The sequence below is a fragment of the Penaeus monodon genome, chromosome 4 (genome assembly GCF_015228065.2).
Source record: "Penaeus monodon isolate SGIC_2016 chromosome 4, NSTDA_Pmon_1, whole genome shotgun sequence".
Taxonomy (NCBI): domain Eukaryota; kingdom Metazoa; phylum Arthropoda; class Malacostraca; order Decapoda; family Penaeidae; genus Penaeus; species Penaeus monodon.
The window spans coordinates 39213402-39238317 of NC_051389.1; positions in this window are offsets into that span (position 1 = coordinate 39213402).

Consider the following 24916-nt stretch of genomic DNA (forward strand, 5'->3'; position numbering starts at 1 on the left):
CCCAGAGTGGGGCAGGGCCCCATCTATAGGATAAATAGAAATAAGGGTGGAGGGGACCTTTATCCTGGCTGGCAGCCTTCTATAGTGCCTCAGTAAAAACACAGGAAAGGGGAACGGAAATCACCCTGACTGATCTTTCCCTTATATCATGGCAGGATATGGCTCTCAGTCCGTGTAAAAGGGGAAAATGGATGTTATGGAGAAATTGGATCCCAGAGCAATAGAAGGCACACACACATTTATGTGCATATATGTATATATAGTATATATATATATATATATATAATATATATATATATAATTATATATATACGTATACATACATACACACACACACACAACACACACACACACACACACACACACAAAACACACACACCCCATATATATATATAATATATATTTTATATGTATATAAATATATATATATATATAAAAAATATATATATATATATATATAATATTATATATTATATTATATATATTATTTTATATATATATATATATATATGGGAATGAGAAAGAGAGGTATCGTGGTTAGGTCAGTGATAACAAGTGCTAAAATGTGAATCAGAATGATCTGTGATAGTGCTACATAAGAGAGAAGAGTCGTGAATATATAGAGATTATATTCGAACCAAAATAGAAAAAATAGTTCATCCAAACGTCTCACAAGTCTATAACATTCCAATATTGGACTATGCATTTGTGCCTTTTAAACTAAAAGGAATGCCAGAAAGTGCCAACTAGAAATACTAGCTCCATTACCATGCTAAGTAAGTTTATATGCCCAATGCTCATCGAGAGGGCCACAGAAGATGGAAACAACGGTAAATAATAGCTATTAATTTAAACCCCCACCTCCCCGAAAAAAACTACCAAAGTACGAAATCATTAAAAAATGACAAGCACCACCTGCCCCATACCCATAGAATGCCGACTGCAAAGGTATTACAGTTTTCCCTCAAGTAGATTTGCTAAGGGAACAGTCAAACCTCCAGTACGTAAGTACAGTACATCACTAAATCAGGGATGGTTACCATAAAGCGACAAGTATAATAGCCCTTCGACAGAATATCCTCCAGACAAACTATGCATTAATGAAGTGTAATTCATTGGCACTTCAATCGAGTGCCAGATGCTTACCTTGCGACCCGCAGACGCGGTCGGCCGGGGGTGCATCCCGGGTAGGCTTAGCAACAGCAAAGGGAATGCGACACCTCTTCGAAAAACTGTCAGATACAAAATCTCCTTTCTAACTTCCTCTAACTCCAAACCCATTCTTACCCATTCGAATATCGTCCTAAATCCTCCTCCCACATCACCCACTTACTTCCGTCAAACCCTCTGCTGCAAACCTACAATTTATGCAGATTTAATTCATGGGCTCATTATCATGTGCGCTCATGCAGACAAATGTTCGTGCATGGGTATGAGCGCGTATGTGCGCTCATGCAGACAAATGTTCGTGCATGGGTATGAGCGCGTATGCATGGAAGTGCACAGGTGTATAGTGTGCGCGTGCATGCGTGTTTATTGCTGTCCATGTATGTGTGTGTGTGTGTATGCAAGAATAGCAAAGGATGCGTGTCTAAATTTAATACAGGCACGTATGCACGTATACGAAAATGTGTATGCGGGGCTTTCTGTGCACGGTATGTCCATGAAATGTACAGTTATATGTATGTGTATAGTCATGTGTAAAGTAATAAAGTCTGTATATTCCCATGTTGCGAGTAGAACAGCGAAGGGAAGTACAAGAAAACACGCGAATATCCGAAGGCCTTTCTCATTTATTGCTCATCAGGGCATATAAGACTAGAGTTTACATAGAGGTATATATACAAGCACTAGGCGTGTCAGGTTACGTCGGTAGTTAGGTGTGCGACGGCCATGGCTAGTTCGTGGCCCCCAGTTGTGGTGTTGAAGTTGTTAGTTGTGTATGAACGCCGTTCTACCTTGTTTAATAAGGGCTGGGACCATTTGGGAGATGGCCGTCGGAGTCGACGTGAACAACAAAGGCGCTCCTCTTGTCGTGTCGTCGTAGGGCGCTGCGGTGCTGTCGATACGTTGTTCATGGAGGCCACGTCCTGTCTCACCTATGTATACCTTATCGCAGCCACCAAAAGGGTATGCTATACACCGGGCTGCGAGGTTTGTTGTGGTCTGATCTCTTTTCCCTGACGATGTCTCCGATCTTCTTGCAGAGGTGGTAGTTATCTCATATGTGGGCCCCCCAGGGGGCCCCTAGATGTTCGCCAGCTGTGAGTGAGGATGATAATTCTATGTGGCGTCCCCTCTTGATGTAGTCATGATCTTTTTCCCCTTTTCGTCGAAGTGGCTGAGCAAGGCGCGAGGGTAACGGTGCGCTGGAATGTGTTGCTGACGAGCTGCATATCCTCCTCCAGGAACTCCGGCTGCAGATTCTAAGTGCTCGGAGGAAGAACCAATGACCACGCCTACTTCGACTGTTTGGGCAGAGAAATAATGTATGAAATCATCTTTATTAGTGGGCTTCCTGTATACAGAGAACACCGGGCCGTCAGGTCTTCTATGGATTAGGTTGGGCGAGGAAAAGGAAGCTGTCATTTTTTCTCCTCTTCGGTGGTGAACTGTATGGGGGGGTACGCATTTAGTCTGTGGAGGAGTTCTTGAAGGTTCGTTCTGGTTGTGCTACAGCAGGATGTCATCTACGTAAGAAGCCAGACACATTATTCCCACGATGTTCCGGTGTGGTCAGCCTCGAGGGTCTCCATAAAAAGCTGGGGAAGGACGTTGACAGAGGTGAGCCCATAGCAAGTCCTTGGATTTGCTCGTACTCACGTCCTCGGAATTCGAACGGCCAAACTCCCCGCAGAGGCGGATGAGTGCGACAAAATCATCTCTCGGCAGCGGTAGTTCATCCTCGTCCATTCCTGTCAGCGTTTGTTTTGCAGCTTCGATGGCCCTGTCAATCGGCACGTTGGTGAAGAGTGATTTTTACTTCAAGCTAACCCGCTTTTTGCATCTCATCCCGACGTTTTGCAGTTTGGCCATCATATCAGTGGTTTGATAGATGACAACCGCTGATGGAGTTTTAAAGGGGCTCGAGAGAGGGCTGCAAGCTTCTTTGCTAACCGGTGTGGGCACTCCCGGTCCCCTTGGTGATAGGTCTCACGGGTTTCCTTCTTGGGGTTGATTTCCACGGATCGTCGGCGTGGTGGTGTTCCTCGGCAGAGCAGCAAAGACTTCCCCTCTCCGAACCTTTGAGGATCCTCCTTTTCTGCTCTATTAAAAATCTAGGGACCTGTCCTTTCATGTTTCCTGTCCGCTTTCCGGTAAATAGATACATACGAGAGCAGTATTTCCATGTTATTTACATAATCGGTTTCTATTAATGATTACGATACCCCCACCCTTATCAGCCGGAGCAAGACAACGGAGTCGTCTCTGCCAAGTTCCTGTAGAGCCTTTAAAGTACCTAGCAGGAATGGCAGGCTTACGTCCTCTAGCGCTGGCGACTGCACAGGTCACAACTTGCTTCAGGAAACCTCTCTCAAAAGCGAGAGATTTCTGCGGTAATTGGACTCGATAAAGTCAGCCATACCTTTACTAGAGTACCAGTGACGAATTTTAAACCTAAAGACAAGGCTTGCCTTTGGGTCTCTGTGAGAGGTTTGTGTGACAGTTTTACTATAAGTCATCACGCACCACTTCAGACCCCTCGCTACTAGTAGAAGCATCTCAAGCAATCTCTTATGTCTCGCCTTCTGTAGATCGTCCTCTTTTCCCCAAAGGGCGAGGACGAGTCGATGGGGAAGGTGGACCCCCGGAAGGCGGCTCCTTAGCGTCTCCACCTCTTTGATGCACTCACTAATCCCTTCCTTCAGGTAACACTTAGCACTGTTAGGGAAAGGGGGAGACTTACCTTGAGATGCGGGGTGCGCTACGAGGGAGAACCTGCTCCTTCACGCACTCCTTCAGGAACCTCATGCGGTTCCTGATGCTTTGGAGCTTTCGTCGTGTGATATATTCCCGTTCCTCGCCATCATTGTTAAAGAACACCCCGTGTGAATGTCGAACAGATTGCGAGTAGAACAACGAAGGGAAGTACAAGAAAACACACGAAAAATGCCGAAGGGCCCTTTTTGCATTTATTGCTTCATCAGGGCATATAAGACTAGATAAGGATAAGTCCGATATGCGAAGCTTAGCCTCGCCCGAGCTATACATGAGGGAGCCCGGCCCGTGTCGACTAATGCCGACTCGCTAAGTGTGTCAGCTGGTGCTGACTCGGCTGAACCTAGTCCTTACCCGCCGTGGTGCCCCGCCACAGCGTGAACTCCCCGGGGGCAATTGAAACCCGGGCGGGCGCGAACCCCCGACCCCTCGGATGAGAGGTCGACACTTACCACTTTACTAGCCCGGAGGCTTAAGACTAGAGTACATAGAGGTATAATACAAGTACTAGGCGGTCAGGTCACGTCGGTAATCAGGGGTGCGACGACCTTGGCTAGTTTTGTGCTCCCTGTTGCGGTGTTGAAGTTGTTAGTTGTGTGTATGAACGCCGTGTGTATGAACACCGCAACAGGGAGCCACGAATAGCCAAGGTCGTCGCACAAACCCGATGACCGACGTGACCTGTATGTGTGGTATGTGTATGTATATGTATATATGTGTATGTGTGTATACATGTGTATATCTGTGTATATATGAATGCATGCATATAGTTTGTATGTATAATGTATATGTATGAGGTGTGTATATATATATATGCATGTGTATGTATATTTGTAGTATGTGTGTATGATGTGTTACATATATAATGTGCATATATATAAAATATATATATTATATTTTATATATATATATATATATATATTATATATATATACACATATATATATATGCAGTGCATCAGTGCACTATTTGAAAAGCATGTACAGGTGTATACATACATATATGGATGTGCGGAAGCATATGTATGGCTATATATGAACGTGTATGTATAGTCATAAGTATGTGTACACATATGTACAAATTTTGTGTGTTCACAATATATGGTGTGTATACACCAATATATGTGGATGTGATGTGTACATTGTATATATATATACATATTTATATATATATATATATATATATATATATAATATATATATTCTATAATTATATATACATATCAATGCATTGGAACATGTTTTAAGGGGGGTTTGCTTGCATGTGCATAAAAATGAACATATGCGTAGTACTTGGGTAAGTGCGGGTGAACAACTATGTCTGCACTGCTACGCTAAATGAAATCAACGTATAATATATAATATGTATATATATATAATATATATATATATATATATATATATATATATATATATATATATATATATATATACTTCTGATACTAAGGGCCCATGCTCATTGGAGAATCCCCTGTGTAGTGAGCTGGCCTATCCCATTGTTTTCTTTAAGCCCTCACTAGGCAGGACCACCCCTGCTGGAGGGGCTTATCGGTGACATCCCGACTATACTCCCCTCCCACCAAGATAAAACCAAGCCAGTAGGTAGGGTAACTCGGCTGTCTATCTCTCAATAAAAAAACGGGGACTGCACAAACAGGCAATGGCCCTCATTCCCAGACGCGAAGGAGCCACTGATTTGGGGGTGATCAGGATCGCTCTGGAAAAGAGGTTAAAGACAGAACGCCCACCGTTGAAAAACCCTTTTGCAGATGTAATGAAAGACATGGAAACTGAATCCGACTTACTAGCATTCCCTGAAGAACTCTCTTTCATAAAGGGAGTTTGTAGGACTCAATGACGTTAGAAGACTAGGCGAAAAACAGAAGATACAAAATGATGGACATGTTCTCTTTTGGGAGAGGTAACCCTGGGTAGCAAGCAGGAATTAGAGGTAGGTAGCTCACAAAAGTTTAGAGAAGAATATCGTGGAATTCTATAGGGTAAGCGAAAAGTGGCTTCAGTATCAATAAAACTAAGCAATAGTACAATTTAAAGATTGTTCAAGTCTATGCTCCAACCTGCAGTCACATGATGAAATAGAGAGCTTCTATGAAGATGTCATTTTGCCAGTGAGAGAGTAAAACTCTATTTCACAATAATTATGGGGGATTTTAAATCCCAAAATAGGTAAAAGAGAGAAGGAAAAAACCATGGGAAGTTTTTAATAAAGTAAATGTGGCAGCGATCCGAGGGCAAATTAAATTACATCTCAAAAGGGGAAAAGGATCAAAACTATACCAAAACCACAGCCAAGTTTAGCTAACTTGAAGACCAGAGTGACAGGGATTAGCTTTAACACCCAAAACAGATATCATTACTCAGCGACGAAATCTCACATTGACTAATAAACAAACAGTTCAATCACATACTAAAAAGCTGCACTTGAAATAAGAAGTAAGAATGACAAGCAAAGCTCTACAAGCTTGGGTAGAAAATAAAGAGCTTATGCAAAAACGTAGGTCATGACGTATTATCAAACAGGGACAAGATAGAATTAGCTGAACTAACAAAGACTATAAATAAAAAGAAGAGAAAAAGATGTACAGAAATTCAATACTTAAATAATAATGAAACTGATCTCAGGTACCAAACATGAAAACAGCTAAAAGGAGACTCGGAACAGGGAAAATCAAAAGTATGCAATAAAGAAATCAGTTGGAGAATTTGACTTATAATAAGAATAAAATCATAAGAGTAGAGGAAAATTTTTACAGGGAGCAAAAACAACTCAAAGAACAGCCACGGATAGAAGCAAACGCGGAACTAGAGACGTCCCAAACGTCACAAACAGGGGTAATAAAAAGAGCACCTAAAGGCATGAAGAGAGGGAAGGCAAAATTAGTACAGATGTTGTAACAGATTGCACAGAGAAAATAGCCAATCCTTTAACAAATGCCTTCTCAGTGGGAAAAAGTCTGAAAGCCTGGAAATTGCAACAATTATTTTGATACATAAAAAGGGGGGTAGGAAGGATCTAAAAAACTACCCCCCCATAAGCCTCCTTTCATTTACAAACTGTTTACAAAAGTCTCACAACTCGCATCTCTGACAGTCAGGATTCTAACTAGTCTAGAGAACAGGCAGGCTTCCGCAGTGGATTCTCAACAACAGACACATCCAACATGTACCCAAATAAGGAAAAAAATAAACGAATTTGGGAAACCCCTATGTATGGCATTCATCGATTTCGAAAAGGCATTTGACTTTGCACAAATACCAGAATACTAGAAGCTCTTCAAAGACAGGGAGTAGAGGAGGTAAAACTGTAAAATACTTGAAGTTATATACGAAGATGGGACCGCAACCATCAAGCTCCTACGGAAACCGATAAAATTACCAATTTAAAAATGTTAGACGGATGACACCTTAAGGATATATCTAAGAGGCTAGAAGGAATGGAAGAGTATCTAAATAGGAGACAAATACCTAAACAATCTAAGATTTGCAGATGATATTGTTTCTTTCAGTGGGAAACTACAAATAAAAGTAGCAATTAATAAAACAATTGAACAGAAAAAGCTGAAAGGGATCAGTTCAACAGTAGAGTTTTGTTCAAACAAAACATGACAAGGGCGAAGTGTACAGGTAGTGGACAAGTATATTTATATAAAGGGGAAACTGTACAGACAAAACATATAGTGAAGGGGAAAATTTTAAGCGAGATCATTAGGCTGTTTTTTGGCAGACAATAATCATTCACATCAAGGGGAAACGCCGACGGGGCGCATGGCCGACACCCTTCGCTTTAGCCACGTGGATCCTCGAGGGAGTTCCAGGCGGGCCCAGGGCCAATCTCAAATTTCCTGCGAAGGGTCTCGTCGAGCTACCCAAGCCATTATCCCCGAGTGCCCCATAGGTCTCCCCCATCCAGGTTTTTCCCAGAGAGAAAACCTGGGGGCAGGGTCGTCCACGGGAAACGAGTAGGTGGCCATATAGCGATTTGGCGATCCGGATTATGCAAGTAACAGGTTCCATCCCAGTCTCATGGTGTAACCCCCGGGTGGACACTGGTCCTGCCAACTGACCCCATGACCGGCGAAGGGACTTTTTAAAAAAGGCATCAAGACAGACCCCAAGACTTGGGCAGCGTCCGGGTTTTCGTTCCATAGAGAAAAAATGGCAGTATCAAGGGCCTTTGAAAAACACAGTTTGGTCCTTCTGCAAGGGTACCGACATCTCAACTCTTTTTGATAGAGTTCATGGTCCTGTTGCCAGCCCAATCGTAAATTTGATTTTTTTGGTCGAAAACCCCAGAGATTAGACTACGCACTAAGGCATGAAAAAACCTCTGTAACTTCAAGTCCTTGCTGAAGCAGGATCGATGAAGGGGGTTTCTAACAGGCTCCAAATCCTGATCTGGTTTTGGGTCCTTTTAGACCTCTGTTTAAAGGGTTCCACCCATGCTAAATGCATCAAGAGCCGCCCCCAGGCCCCAATAACTCAAATAGGATGAACCATCGGAAAATAAGGTCTGAGACCTTCATTTTGTAGGTTGCTACACTGATTTGGGTAGTAGCTCTGCCCATTATCCAGTCCTACGGGTTTTAAAAAGTGTTGGTGCAAGAAAAAGTCTTCCCTCACCCCTAAATTTAACAGGGAGAATTTTCGAAGACCCCCCCACACTTTACAGCACTTTAGTACCAATAAAAGGTTTGCTATTGGGCAATAATCTGTGCAGTATTCCCTGAGCTCAGAACCCCCATAGCGATTCCGATGCCCCGAGTAAAAAACCCTTTTTGAGTTGATGTAGGTGAAGAAACCCACGACCAAACTCACGACGGCTTTCAAAATTTACAAAAAGCATAGTATACAGTTTTTGTGGACCCAGAAGAAAACCAGACTGCTCCAGTCTCTGATGCCTCAGGGGGGTTTGTGAATTTTTTTCAGAAGAATGGGGGAGAATTTTCCCCCCCCCCCTGGTATGCTACTGTATGTCACGGTATTTGTAAGTCCCAACGATCCCCCCCCCTTTCCAAGGGGTTGCCCCACGCCCCTCGCAGGAAAGGGGGAATGGTACCAGACTGCCAGATGGCAGCAGGATGTATCGGGCCCCAAGCCATGGGTTCCCCCCCAGCCTTAGCATTTCTGCAGGGATATCACATATGTCTGCAGTTTCCCCCCACTCTTCAGTTGGAAATCCCCACCCAAACCTTGTTGGGAGGAGGTTAATGGGTTCAGCACAGGTATGGAACTTTTGCACCCAAGCTAACTTGGGGGACTCCCGGTACAACTGCTAAAAAATACTCAGCCCAACTTTCACAAACCCCCAAACATGATCTGAGATGATTTGTCATCCGCTGATCGGACGCAGTCATCTGTAGGAGGGCTTTGAGTTCAGCTTTTTCAGGGGTTGGGGGCAGGGCGAAGGTGTTACCAAAAAAAGGGGTTTAACCTCCTCTCAAGATTCCTGATAACTTTTCCTTGTCCCTTCTCAGCAGTGTCCGGCCCAACACCAGGAGTGATGCAGACTTGATTACCATTCAGTCGAGCCATCGACATGCATCAGTGGCCTCTAATGCTACAGGGAGATAGAGATAAAATGTCATGGTGAACCCCCAAAGGCACACTCCCCTTTGTTTTGGGGTAGACAAGGGAGTGTGCCTGTGGGTTCACCATGACAGTTATCTCTACTCCCGTAGACATTAGAGGCCCTGATGCATGTCGCATGGCTCGACGAAGGTAATCAAGTTTGATCAAAATGGGGTTAGGGCTCGGACCGCTGAGAAGGGGCAAGGGGAAAAGTTCATCAGGAATCTTGCGAGGAGGTTTAAAGCATTTTGGAAAAGCCTTCGCCCTGCCCTACCAAGCCCCGAGAAAGTGAAAATCTAAGCCCTCCTCACAGAGACGCAGTCCCATCAGCGGGGCAAATATCTCGATCATGTTGGGGTTTGTGAAAGTTGGGCGAGTATTTTTAGATTGACCCGGGGTTTCCCCCCAAAGTTAGCTTGGAGCAAAAGATGTCACAATACCGTGCTGAACCATTTAAACCCCCTACCCTAAAGGGTTTTGGAGGCGATTTCCAAGGAAGGGGGAAAGCTGCAGAATATGGATTCCTGCAGAATGCAAGGGGGGTGAACCTATGGGTTGGGGCCTGTCATCCTGACTCCATCGGCAGTCTTGGGCCTTCCCCCTGTCCCGTGAGGGGGTGGTCAACCCTCCTGGGAAGGGAAAGGGGGGTCGTTGGGGCTATAGCAACTACCGTTACATTTTCACGCTCAGCAACCGGGAAAGTTTTTCACCCACATTTTCTGAAACAGATTACAACCCCCTATGAGGCATCAGAGACGGAGCAGTTTTGGGTTACTTCTGGGAAGCCACAAAGACTGTTTTACTAGGTTTGAGTAATTGTGGAACGCCGTCGGAGTTTGGGGCGGGGTTTCTTTAACCCACTCAAAACCCCAAGAAGGCGTTTGACTCGGTGCATGGGAATCGTATGGGGGATTTGAGACTCAGGGGAATACTGACACGATTTTTGGCCTAATAGCAAGCCTTTATATTGGTACTAAAAGTGCTGAAAAAGGGGTGGGGGCGCGAACTTTTTCCCTGTTTTAATCAGGGGTGAGGCAAGACTTGTCCTTGCACCAACACTTTTTAATACGTATGGGGGGATAAGGGCAGAAACTATAGCCAAATCAGTGTGGGGGCAAAAACCCAGGCAATTGAAGGTCTAGACCTTGACTTTGCCGATGATGTTTTATCCCCCTTGATTATTGGGGTCACTGGTGGCGGCTCTTGATGCATTTAGCAAAGAGATGGAACCTTAAGCCCAGAGTCTAATGGACCAAAAAACCCAAATCAGGATTTGGAGCCGTTTGAAAAAACCCTTTAGTCGATCCATGCTTGCAGCAAGGGCGTTGAAGTTAAGGAGTTTACATGCCTTAGTAGCGAAAGGTCTATATCTCTGGGTGTAGCCCAAAGAAATCAATTGACGGTTGGTTTGGCAACAGGAGCCATGGAACTCTATCAACAAGAGCATTTGGAGATGTGGGGTCCCTATGCAGAAGGACCAAGCTGTGGTCTTCAAGGCCTTGATACTGCCAGTTTTGCTCTATGGAAGCGAAACGGACGCTGCCCAATGTCTTGGAGTCTCGTCTTGATGCCTTTTGAAAACAAGTCCCTTCGCCGGATCATGGGGTACAGTTGGCAGGACCACGTGTCCAGCCGGAGGTTACACCATGAGACGGGCATGGAACCTGTACTTGCTTTAATCCAGGATCGCCAAGTCAGGCTATAGGGCCCACCTAGCTCGTTTCCCTGTGGACGACCCTGCCCATCAGGTTGTCTCTCTGCGAGACAACCCTGGTGGAGGAGACCTATGGGACAATCAGGAGATAATGGCTTGGGTAGCTCGACGAGACCTGTCGCGAGGAATTAGAGATTGGCCGTGGGGCCTGCCTGGAGACTCGCCTCGAGGGATCCACGTGGCTGAAAGGAAGGGTGGATGCGGCCATGCCCCCCCGTCGGCGTTAGCCCCTTGATGAGGGATGATGATTATGTGTCTGCCAAACACAGCCTAGATGAGCATCGCTTAATTTCCTCTTCACTATATGTTCTGTCTGTACGAGTTCCCCTGATATAAATATACTTGTCCACTACCTGTAGCACTTCGCCTTGTACATGTATCTGTTTGAACAAAACTCTACTGTTGAACATGATCCAGCTTTCGGCTTCTCTGTTCAGATTGTTTTTTAAATTTGCTACATTTTATTTGTAGATTCACTGAAGAGAACAAATATCATCTGCAATCTTAGATTTTTAGGTATTTGTCCCCTATTAGATACTCTTTCCTTTCCATTCTGGGCCTCTTAGATATATCCTTAAGGTTTTCATCCTGTCTAAATTTTTAATTGGTAATTTATGGGTTTTCCCGTAGGGAGCTTGATGGTTGCGGTCCATCTTCGTATATAACTTCAAGTATTTTACAGTATCCCTCCTTACTCCCTGTCTTTGAAGAGTTCTGTATTACTGGTATTTGTGCAAAGTCAAATGCCTTTTCGTAATCGATGAATGCCATACATGGGGGTTTTCCCCAAATTCGTTATTTTTCTCTTATTTGGGTAATGTATGGATGTAGTTGTTGTTGAGAACCCACTGCGGAACCCTGCCTGTTCTCTAGACTATTTAGAATCCTGACTGTAGAGATGCGAGTTGTGATGATTTTGTGAACAGTTTGTAAATAAAAGGGAGGCTTATGGGGGGGTAGTTTTTAGATCCTTCCTATCCCCCTTTTTATGTATCAAAATAATGTTGAAATTTTTTCCAGGCTTCAGACTTTTCCACTGAGAAGGCATTTGTTAAAGGATTGGCTATTTTCTCTGTTGCAATCTGTTACAACATCTGTACAAATTTCTGCCTTCCCTCTCTTCATGCCTTTAGGTGCTTTTTTTATTACCTTGTTGTGACGTTTGGTACGTCTCTAGTTACGCGTTTGCTTCTATCCGTGGTGTTCATTGAGTGTTTAGCTCCTGTAAAAGTTTTCCTCACTCTTATGATTTCATTCTATTAAGTCACTTCTCCAACTGATTTCTTATTGCATACTTTTGTTTTTCCCCTGTTCCGAGTCTCCTTTTAGCTGTTTTCATGTTGGTACCTGAGATCAGTTTCATTTATTATTTAAGTATTGAATTCTGTACATTTTTCCTCTTTTTTTTATTATAGTCTTGTTAGTCAGTAATTCTATCTTGTCCCTTTTTGTAATACTGGCATGCCATACTTTTTTGCATAAGCTCTTTATTTTCTACCGAAAGCTTGTAGAGCTTGCTTGTCATTCTTACTTTTTATTTCAAGTGCAGCTCTTTTAGTATGTGATTGAACTGTTTGTTGATTTAGTCAATGTTGAGATATTCGTCGCTGAGTAAGGGAAAATCTGGGTTTTTGGGGGTTAAAACTAAATCCTGTCACTCTGGTCTTCAGTTAGCTAAACTTGGCTGTGGTTTTGGTATAAGTTGATCCTTTCCTTCTGAGATGTAATTTAATTTGCCCTCGGATCGCTGCCAAAATTACTTTATTAATAACTTCCCCATGGTTTTTCCCTTCTCTTTTTTACCCATTTTGGCATTAAAATCCCCATAATTATTGTGAAATAGAGTTTACTCTCTCACTGGCTAAATGATCATCTTTATAGAAGCTCTCTTTTCATCACTGTGACTGCAGGTTTGGGGCATAGACTTGAACAAACTTTAAATTGTAACCCATGCTAGTTTATTGATACTGAAGCCAAATCTTTTCGCTTACCCTATAGAATTCCACGATATTCTTCTCTAAACTTTTGTGAGCTACCTACCTCTAATTCCTGCTTGCTACCCAGGGTTTACCTCTCCAATAGAGAACATGTCCATCATTTAGTATCTTCTGTTTTTCGCCTAGTCTTCTAACGTCATTGAGTCCTACAACATCCCATTTATGAAAGAGAGTTCTCAGGTAATGCTAGTAAGTCGGATTCAGTTCTCATGTCCTTACATTACATCTGCAAAGGTTTATCAACGGTGGGCGTTCTGTCTTTAACCCTCTGTTCCAGAGCGATCCTGATCACCGCCATAATCAGTGGCTCCCTTTGCGTCTGGGAATGAGGGCCCTTGCTCTGTTTGGGCAGTCACGTTTTTTGATTGAGAGATAGACAGCCGAGTTACCCCTACCTACGGGTTAGGTGTATCTTTGGGGGGAGGGGGAGTATAGTCGGGATGTCACCGATAAGCCCCTCCAGCAGGGTTGGTCCCGCCTAGTGAGGGCTTATGAACAGCAAAGCATAGGCCAGCTCACTCACCAGGGTATTCTCCAATGAGCATGGGCTTGAGTATCAGAAGTATATATATATATATATATAAAATAAATATATATATATATATTATAATTTTATATATATTATATACATATTATATATTATACGTTGATTTCATTTTTGCGTATGCAGTGCAGACATAGTTGTTCACCCGCACTTACCTAAGTACTTAAAGCATATGTTCATTTTTATGCACAGCAAGCACACACCTTAACACAAAGTTCCAATGCATATGATATGTATATATATATATATATATATTATATATATATATATATATTTTATATATTTTATATATATATATAGTATAATATACATATGTACCACATCACATCCACATTATTGGGTTACACACCATATATATGTGAACACACAATTTGTAAAATATAGTGTACACATACTTATGACATACATACACGTTCATATATAGCCATACATATGCTTCCGCACATCCATATATGTATGTATACACCTGTACATGCATTTCAAATAGTGCACTGATGCACATGCATATATATATATGTGTTATTTTATAAAAATATTATATATATATATTATATATATATATTTTATATATATATATTTATATATATGCACATATATATATGTATACACATACATACACACATACATACAAAATATACATACACATGCATATATATACATACACACACTCATACATATACACATATACATAAAAACATAATGCATGCATTCATATATACACAGATATACACAGTATACAAAACATACACATATATACATATAATACACATACACACACATACAGGTCACGCGGTCATCAGGTGTGCGACGCCCTTGGCTATTTCGTGGCCCCCTTTTGCGGTGTTCATACACACGGCGTTCATACACAAACTAACAACTCAACCCCGCAACAGGAGCCACGAACTAGCCAAGGTCGTCCCCACACCTGATTACCGACGTGACCTGACCGCCTAGTACTTGTATATATACCTCTATGTAGCTCTAGTCTTAAGCCTCCGGGCTAGTAAAGTGGTAACGTGTCGACCTCTCATCCGAGGGGTCGGCGGTTCGCGCCCCGCCAGGTGAAATTTGTCGCCGGAGTTCACTGCTGTGGCTGGGGCACCACGGCGGGTAAGGGACTAGGTTCAGCCGAGTCAGCACCAGCTGACACACGTTAGCGAGTCGGCATTAGTCGACACGGGCCCGGGCTCCCCTCATGCATAGCTCGGGCGAGGCTAAGCTTCGCAATCGGATTATCCTTATCTAGTCTTATATCCCCGGAGAAGCAATAAATGCGAAAAGGCCTTCGGCATATTCGGGTTTTTCTTGTACTTCCCTTCGTGTTCTACTCGAAATTGTTCGCATTCCACACGGGGTTTCTTAACAACGATGGGAGGAACGGGAAAAACTTCACACGACGAAAGCTCCAAAGCATCAGGAACCGCAGGGAGGTTTCCTGAAGGAGTGCTTTGAAGGAGCAGGTTCTCCCTCGTAGCGCACCCCGCATCTCAAAGGTAAGTCTCCCCCTTTTCCTAACAGTGCTAAGTGTTACCTGAAGGAAGGGATTAGTGAGTGCATCGAAGAGGTGGAGACGCTAAGGAGCCGCCTTCCGGGGGTCCACCTTCCCCATCGACTCGTCCTCGCCCTTGGGGAAAGAGGACGATCTACAGAAGGCGAGACATAAGAGATTGCTGAGGATGCTCTATAGTAGCGAGTGGTTGAAGTGGTGCGTGATGACTTGATAGTAAAACTGTCACAAAAAACCTCTCACAGAGCCCCCAAAGGCAAGCCTTGTCTTTAGGTTTAAAATTCGTCACTGGTACTCTTAGTAAAGGTATGGCTGACTTTATCGAGTCCAATTACCGCAGAAATCTCTCTGCTATTGAGAGAGGATTCCTGAAGCAAGTTGTGACCTGTGCAGTCGCCAGCGCCAGAGGACGTAAGCCTGCCATTCCTGCTAGGTACATTAAGGCTCTACAGGAACTTGGCAGAGACGACTCCGTTGTCATTGCTCCGGCTGATAAGGGTGGCGGTATCGTAATCATTAATAGTACCGATTATGTCAATAACAAGGAAATACTGCTCTCGTATGTATCTATTTACCGGAAAGCCAGGACAGGAAACATGCAGGACAGGTCCCCAGGTTTAATAGAGCAGCAAGGGGATCCTCAAAGGTTCGGAGAAGGGGAAGTCTTTGCTGCATCTGCTCGAGGAGACACCACGCACGCCGACGATCCGTGGGAACATCAAAACCCACAAAGAAGGAAACCCCGTGAGACCTATCACCAACGGGACCGGGAGTGCCCCACACCGGTTAGCAAAGAAGCTTGCAGGACCTCTCTCGAGCGCCTTAAACTCCAAACAGCGGTTGTATCTATCAAACACCCTATATGATGGCCAAACTGCAAAACGTCGGGCTGAGATGCAAAAAGATGGTTAGCTTTGAAGTCAAATCACTCTTCACCAACGTGCCGATTGACGGGGCCATCGAAGCTGCAGAAAGAACCCCTGACAGGAAGGGACGAGGATGAACTACCGCTGCCCAGAGATGATTATGTCGCACTCATCCGCCTCTGCGTGGAGTTTGGCCGTTCGAATTCCGAGGACGTGAGTACGAGCAAATCCAAGGACTTGCTATGGGCTACCTCTGTCAACAGTCCGCCCAGCTGTTTATGGAGACCCTCGAGGCTGACCACTACCGGAACATCGTGGGGAATAATGTAGTCTGGCTTCCTTTCGTAGATGGGCATCCTTGCTGTAGCACCAACCAGAACGAACCTTCAAGAACTCCTCCACAGACTAAATGCAGTACACCCTCCATACAGTTTACCACCGAAGAGGAGAAGAATGAACAGCTTCCTTTCCTCGACACCCTAATCCATAGAAGACCTGACGGCCCGGTGTTTTTCTATACAGGAAGCCCACTAATAAAGATGATTCATAATTATTCTCTGCCACAAACAGTCGAAGTAGGCGTGGTCATTTGGGTTTTTTCCCCCGAGCACTTAGAATTGCAGCCCGGAGTTCCTGGAGGAGGATATGCAGCTCGTCAGCAACACATTTCCCGCGCCAAACCCTTACCCTCGCGCCTTGCTCAGCCACCTTCGACGCAAAGCGGAAAAGATCATGACTACATCAAGAGGGGGCGCCACATAGAATTATCATCCCTCACTCACAGCTGGGAGAACATCTAGAGGCCTGGTGGGCCCCACATGAAGATAACTACCACCTCTGGCAAGAAGATCGGAGGGCATCGTCAGGGAAAAGAGATCAGACCACAAAAAAAACCCCGCAGCCAGGTGGATAGCATACCTTGTGGTGGCTGCGATAAGGTATACATAGGTGAGACAGGACGTGGCCTCCATGAACACGTATCGACCAGCACCGCAGCGCCCCACGACGACACGACAAGAGGAGCGCCTTTTTTGTTTACGTCGACTCCGACGGCCATCTCCCAAGTGGTCCCCGGCCTCCATATTAAACAAGGTAGAAACGCGTTCATACACACAACTAACAACTTTTAACACCAACAGGGAGCCCCGAACTAGCAAGGTCGTCGCACACCCGATTACCGACGTGACCTGACCGCCTAGTGCTTGTATATATACTCTATGTAGCCTAGTCTTATATGCCCTGATGAAGCAATAAATGAGAAAAAGGCCTTTGGGTATTCGCGTGTTTCTTGTACTTCCTTCGCTGTTCTATCGCAAACATGGGAATATACAGACTTTAGTACTTTTACACATGACTATACACATACATATAACTGTACATACATGGACATAACCGTGCACAGATGCCCTGCATACACATTATCGTATACGTGCATACGTGCCTGTATTAAATTTAGACACGCATCCTTTGCTATTCTTGCATACACACACACACACATACATGGACAAGAATAAACACGCATGCACGCGCACACTTACCCCTGTGCACTTCCATGCATACGCGCTCATACCCAGCACGAACATTTGTCTGCATGAGCGAAACATACGCGCTCATCCCATGCACGAACATTTGTCTGCATGAGCGCACATGATAATGAGCCATGAATTATAATCTGCATAAATTGTAGGTTGCAGCAGGGGTTGACGGAAGTAAGTGGGTGATGTGGGAGAGGAGGATTTAGGACGATATTCGAATGGGTAAGAATGGGGTTTGGAGTTAGAGGAAGTTAGAAAGGAGATTTTGTATTGACAGTTTTTCGAAGAGGTGTCGATTCCCTTTGCTGTTTCTAAGCCTACCGGCATGCACCCTCGGCCGACCGCGTCTGCGGGTCGCAAAGGTAAGCATCTGGCACTCGATGAAGTGCAATGAATTACACTTCATTAATGCTAGTTTGTCTGGAGGATATTCTGTCGAAGGGCTATTATACTTGTCGCTTTATGGTAACCATCCTGATTTAGTGATGTACTGTACTACGTACTGGAGGTTTGACTGTTCCTTAGCAAATTACTTGGGGGGAAAATGTAATACCTTTGCAGTGGGCATTCTATGGGTAGGGGGCAGGTGGTGCTTGTCATTTTTTATGTTTTCGTATTTTGGTAGTTTTTTCGGGGGAGGTGGGGTTAATTAATAGTATTATTTACCGTTTTTTCCCATCTTCTGTGGCCCTCCGATGAGCATTGGGACCATATAAAACTTACTTAGCAGGGTAATGGAGCCTAGTATTCCAAGTTGGCCCTTCTGGCATTCCTTTTAGTTTAAAAGGCACAAATGCATAGCCCCAATATTGGAATGTTATAGACTTGTGAGACGTTTGGATGAACTATTTTTCTATTTTGGTTCGAATATATTCTATTATTCACGACCTTTTCTCTTATGTAGCACTACACAGATCACTTCTGATTCATCATTTTTAGCACTTGTTATCACTGACCTAACCCCGATACCTTCTTACTCATTCCCAAAATATATATATAATATATATAATATATATATATTATAATATAATATATAATATATATATATATATATATATATATATATTATAGTAATTATTATATATATATATATATATATGTGTGTGTGTGTGTGTGTGTGTGTGTGTGGTGTGGTTGTGTGTGTTGTGTGTATGATGATAAGTATAATTATATATATATATATAATATATATATTATATATTATATAATATATAATATACATATATGCAAAATTAAATGTGTGTGTGTCCTTCTATTGCTCTGGCATCCAATTTCTCATAACACTCCATTACCCCTTTTACACGGGACTGAGAGCCAATCCTGCCATGAATATAAGGAAAGATCAGTCAGGTGATTTTCCCTTCCCTTACCTGTGTTTTACGAGGCACTATAGAAGGCTGCCAGCCAAGGATAAAGAGTCCCTCCCCCTTTATTTCTTTTATCCTATAGGGGGGCCCCTCCCCACTCTGGGCGAAGTAGACCTGGATCTATAGGACTACATAACAATCCTCGGCCGAACCCACTTTGAATGCAACTCTCTTTTCTTCTCTTTGTCTTCTCTCTCTCTCTCTCCTCTCTCTCTCTCTCTCTCTCATTTATTATCTATCTATCTATCTATTATCTATCTATCTACTATCTATATAATATTATATATATATATATATAATTATATATAATATTATAATTTTTTAAAAGGGTAGGTTCATGTCTGAGCCGCCGTGGTCACAGCATGATATTAATTGGTTTTCATGCTGTGAGCTCTTGGGTGAGTACGTGGTAGGGTCCCCCGTTTTTTTCCCCGGAAGTGCCCGTGTTCATTTTTTTGGGAATCATTTTCATTTTTTCCGGGTTGGACCAGCCTGAATTGGGGGCTTGGCCCCCCAGGGCTAGGGAGGCAAAACGAGGTGAAGTTCCTTTCCCAAAGGGGAACAACCGCCGGGCCCGGGGACTCGAACCCCCGAACTCGGATTGCCGTCGTGACAGTTGGAGTCCGAGTTCTAAAACCCTTCGGCCCCCGCGGGCCCCATAATATATATATATAATATATATATATATATATATATAATATATATATATATTAATTATATATATATAATATATATATATTGATATATTAATATATAAATTTATATTAATATATATATGTTGTGTGGTGTGTGTGTGTGGTGTGTGGTGGGTGTGTGCTAAATATACAAGAATATTATATGCATTATATAGAGAAAAAATAGATAATGAGAGATAGATATACATACACACAAAATACATACATACAATATAAATAATGTTAATTATTTACAATATATAAAATTATATATACATAGTTTTACACACACCCCACATATAATATATTAAAAAAATTTTATATTTTAATAATATATATTATAAAATATATTATATATTATATAGTATAATTTGTGTGTGTGTATGTATGTATTAAAATATAAATTTAAAATATATATATATAAAATTTATATATATATATTGTATTATGTATATATACACCCCAAACGGCAAGGAAGTCCCTATATAGATATTATTGTATATATAGTCATATATGTTAATACGCATATATAGTAATATATATATATTTTATTTTATATATATATTATTATAATTTATATATATATATTATATTTTAAAATGTGGTTTTGTGGTTTTTTTTGTGTGTGTGATTGTCAAAAACACACACACCCTTTTCACAGGAAGCAGCCACTTCGCACCTTCCCCCCTGAGCCCAGTTTTCCTAGGGGCCTTTCCCGGTGACCGCATCTCCCCCCCGAGAACCAGCGATTTCATTCTCCATGCCTCGGCGAAGGAGTCAGCCTGGACCGCTCATTTTAAACGAATAAACCCAAAGCCACTTTCATTATCCATCTCCGTGCGCCACACACACACATGTGTATATAAAATATATATATAATAATATAATATATATATATATAATATATATAATATATTATACAATTATATATATATTATATTTATTATATATATTATAATTTTAATAATGTTTTTGTGTGTGGGGTGGGTGTTTGGGTGTGTGGTTTTTGTATTATAATATATATATATATTATTAATATATATATATAATAATAAAATGTATGTGTGTGGGTGTGTGGTGTGTGTGTGTGTGTGTGTGGGGTGTGTGTGTGGGGTATTTTTTTATATACAAATATATTAATATATATATTTTATATGTGTGTGTGTGTTGGTGTGTGTTTTTGTGGGGTGTGTTGTGACAAAGTATATATATATATAATTTTAAAATAATATAATTTTTATATGTATTATATTAAAGTTTGTGTGGGGTGTGTGTGTGTGTTGGTGTGTGGTGGTGTGTGGTGGTTGTGTGTGTGTGTGTGTGTGTTGTGGTGCGTGCTATATGTATATAATTTAATATATATAATATAATTTTTAAATTTTTAAAAATATATTATATATATATACATAATTATATACACACACACAACAAAAAATTTATTAATTATAATATAATATAATATATTTATTATAATATATAAATATATACAATATACATATATATATATATATACATATATATATTGTATATATATATATATATAATATTATATATATATATATTATATATATGTCTGTGTGTGTGTGCGTGTGTATTTGTGAATACGACATATTTATTTATATACATACAATACATACACCAGCCCTACATACCAAAACTTTGCTAGACACGACAGCGGACGCGACATCCACAGGCCTTCCGCCTCATGGACGTCGCTTTTGTGTACACGATCGCATCCTTTCCTTCACATTTCCCCAGTACATGAAAACCCTGGGAGTTCCTTGTCAGCCTGTATAAAGAGGGTCGCCTGCGAGCGACAGATAGACAGCCCACAGCACGCTGACCGTGCTGTCAGTTTTTACCCTTCCTCTCTGCAATATACTACAACAAACAAGCAGGAAGCTGTTTCACCTTGTCGCTGTCCAAGATTTTCGCATCGTGCCAGACGCGACTTTTCTGCACTCTAAACCCCTCATCGGCCCATCGTACATAGGTAGATAGATAGGTAGGTGTTTGGTGTGTGTGTGTGTATGTGGTGTGTGTGTGTGTGTTGTGTGTATGTGGTGTGTGTGGTGTATGTGGCGTGTGTGCGTTGGGGTGTGGGGTGTGGTTGGGGTGGTGTTGGTGTGTGGTGTGTGTGTGTGTGTGCATTTCGTAATATATATATATATATATATATATATATATATTATATATAATATATTATTATACACACACACACACACACAAAACACACGCACACACACGCACACACACACACACACACACACACAACACACACAAAACACACCACACACACACAACCCCACATATATATATTATATATATATTATATATATATTATATATGTATTATATATGTATATATGTATGTGTGGTATAAAGATTTATATTAAAAATATTATTTTATATATATATATACATATATATAATTATATATTAATATATATATATATATATATAATACACACACACACAACATACGATGTGTGGGTATAGCGTGTGTTGTGGTGGGTGTGTGGGTGTGTGGGTGTTGTTTTGTGTGTGTGTGGTTGTGTGGGGTGTGTGTGTGTGTGTGTGGTGGTTTTGTGTGTTATAAATATTTTATATAATATTATATATATATATTATATAAATACATATTACACACACATGCATTTTTATATATGCATGAAATTTTAGCAATTTTTTCCAACACACACAACAACACACACAAAACCCACACACAACACACACACCCCCACAATATATATATATATATATAATATAATATATATAATAATATAGTTATATAGAGTTTTTAAATAAATATATATATATTAAATTAAAAATATATATATAAAAAAATTTTATATATATAATTATATATATATATATATATTATATGTGTGTGTGTGTGTTGGTGTGTGTGTGTGTGGTGTGGTGTGTGGTTGTTTTTGTTATATATAAATATAGTGAATATATGTTATAACATATAAATATGTTAATATTTAATATATTAATATGGTAGATAGATAGAGAGGAGGTAGATAATTATGATATTTAATATATTTTTTTTTATTATATATATATTATTATATATGTATATATATATATATATATTATATATATAATATATATTATGTATATATTACACCACACATGCAAAACATAAAACACACGTGTGTGAATAGTGTGGTGTGTGTGTGTGTGTGTGTTGTGTGGTGTTGTGTGTGGGGAGTGGGAGTGAGTGAAGTGATGTTGGGGTGTGTGTGTGTGTGGTGTGTGTGTGTGTGTGTGGTGTGTGGTGTGTGTGTGGTGTGTGTGGTGGTGTGTGTGGTGTGTGTGTTTTTGTTTGTTTTCTTTTTTATATTTTAATATATATATATATTCTATTTATATATATTTTATATATATATTTTATTTTATAATATATAAAAAAATTTTAACATAAACTTTTTGGGTAAAAATTGTATTTGTGTTTTGTTTTTTTGGTGTTTTTTTTTTTTTTTTATATATATATTTATGGGGGTGGTGTGTGTGTGGGGTGTTTTTTTGTGTGTGGGTGTGTGTTGTGTGTGGTGTGTTGTGGTGTGCGTTTTTGGGGTGGTGTGTGTTTTTGTGTGTGGTGGTTTTTTGTTGTTTTTGGGGGTGTTTTTTGGGGGGTGGCTTAATATTTATTATTATTATTTTTTTTTAAAATTAAAAATTTTAAATTAAAAATCTTAAAAAAGCATTAAGAAATGAATTTTTTATATGTTTATAAAATAAAATTTATTAGATATTTTAAAGAAGGTTTTGAAAAATTTTGGTTGGGGGTTTTTTTGGGGGGTTTTCTTTTTGGGTTTTGGGGTTTTGGGGGTTATTTGGGGTTTTGCCGTTTGGGTTTGGTTTTGGGGTTTGTGTTTTTGTGTGGGTTGGTTTGGGGTAAAATTTTTTAAATTGAATTTGGTTTTAAAAAGGGCCGGGGTTTATTTATTTCTTTCCATTAACTTTTTTAAACCCAATTTTAACTTCCCTTCGGGAAACCCACGGAAAAATTATTTGCCAAACCCCTTAAATCTTTTCGGGAAAAAACAAAATTAAAAGAGTTTTAAAGAATTTTTTAAACTGGGTTGGGTTTTTTTTTTTTTTTTTTTTTTTTTTTTTTTTTTTGTTTTTTTTTTTTTTTTTTTTTTTTTTTTTTTTTGTTTCAAAATTTTCAAAATTTTAAACCCAAAAAATTGCCCGGGGTTTTCTTCCATGGGGAAAATTCCCAAAGCCAATTTCCCCCCAAAAAAATTCTGATCCCCACAAATTTTTCCAAAGTATTTAAATTTTTCTTGAAAAACCCACACCTTTAAAAAGGAAAAGAAATTCTTTGGGCATTTTGTTAAAAGAAGGGTTTTTGGCCCAAACCCCAAAGAAACTTTAATTTTAAAACCCCTGGCGTTTCCCCCAATTATTAAAAAGCCTATTTATTTGTTTTTTTAAAAAGAAATTTTTAAAAAATTGGGGAAAGGGAAGTAATACCCCAATTCCATTTTGTTTAGGCAAAAACCCCAAAAAAAAAGTTAAGGGTTTTTGTCTTTTTAAATTTAAAGGGGAAAAGAGGACTTTGTATGGTGATCTAGAAAACCTAATTATCCCTTTCTCAAAAAGCCCTAAACGGGGCCCTTAAATTTCCCCCCGATATTTTTGCGGGGAATTTTTGGGGGGGCCCCTTTTATACACTGGGGGTCCTACTGTCAAATGTATGGAAAAAAATGAGTTGCCCCGTAAGGGGTTTCACTTTAAGTGAAAAGCTTGTCCATACTTACGGCCCAGCATTTGCAGTATTTGGTTTTTTTCTTTTTTTGGGCGATCGGGAAAAACAAAGTATTTCCCTTGTTTCCTTATTTCCCTTTTCACGAGAAGATTTAAATCGGTGAAAACCCCCATGACTTCTCCATTAATTTTGGATTTACTTGATTTTTTAAAAAAAGGGGTATTCCTTCTAACACTTTTTACTTTCCCCCATTGGGAAATCTAAATTAATTCTCCCCATCCCCTTGGGTTTTTAGTTTTTTAAATAGGGGAACCAATATCATCCTTTCTTTTTTTTCATCAACTGTCCCCCCCCCTTTCCAAACAATTTGCTATTGTAACATGCTCTCTTGTTATGAAGAGTCCTGATATTTGCTTTTAAAGGGACCTTTCTGCTAGGGAAAAACCCCCGACCCCACCCT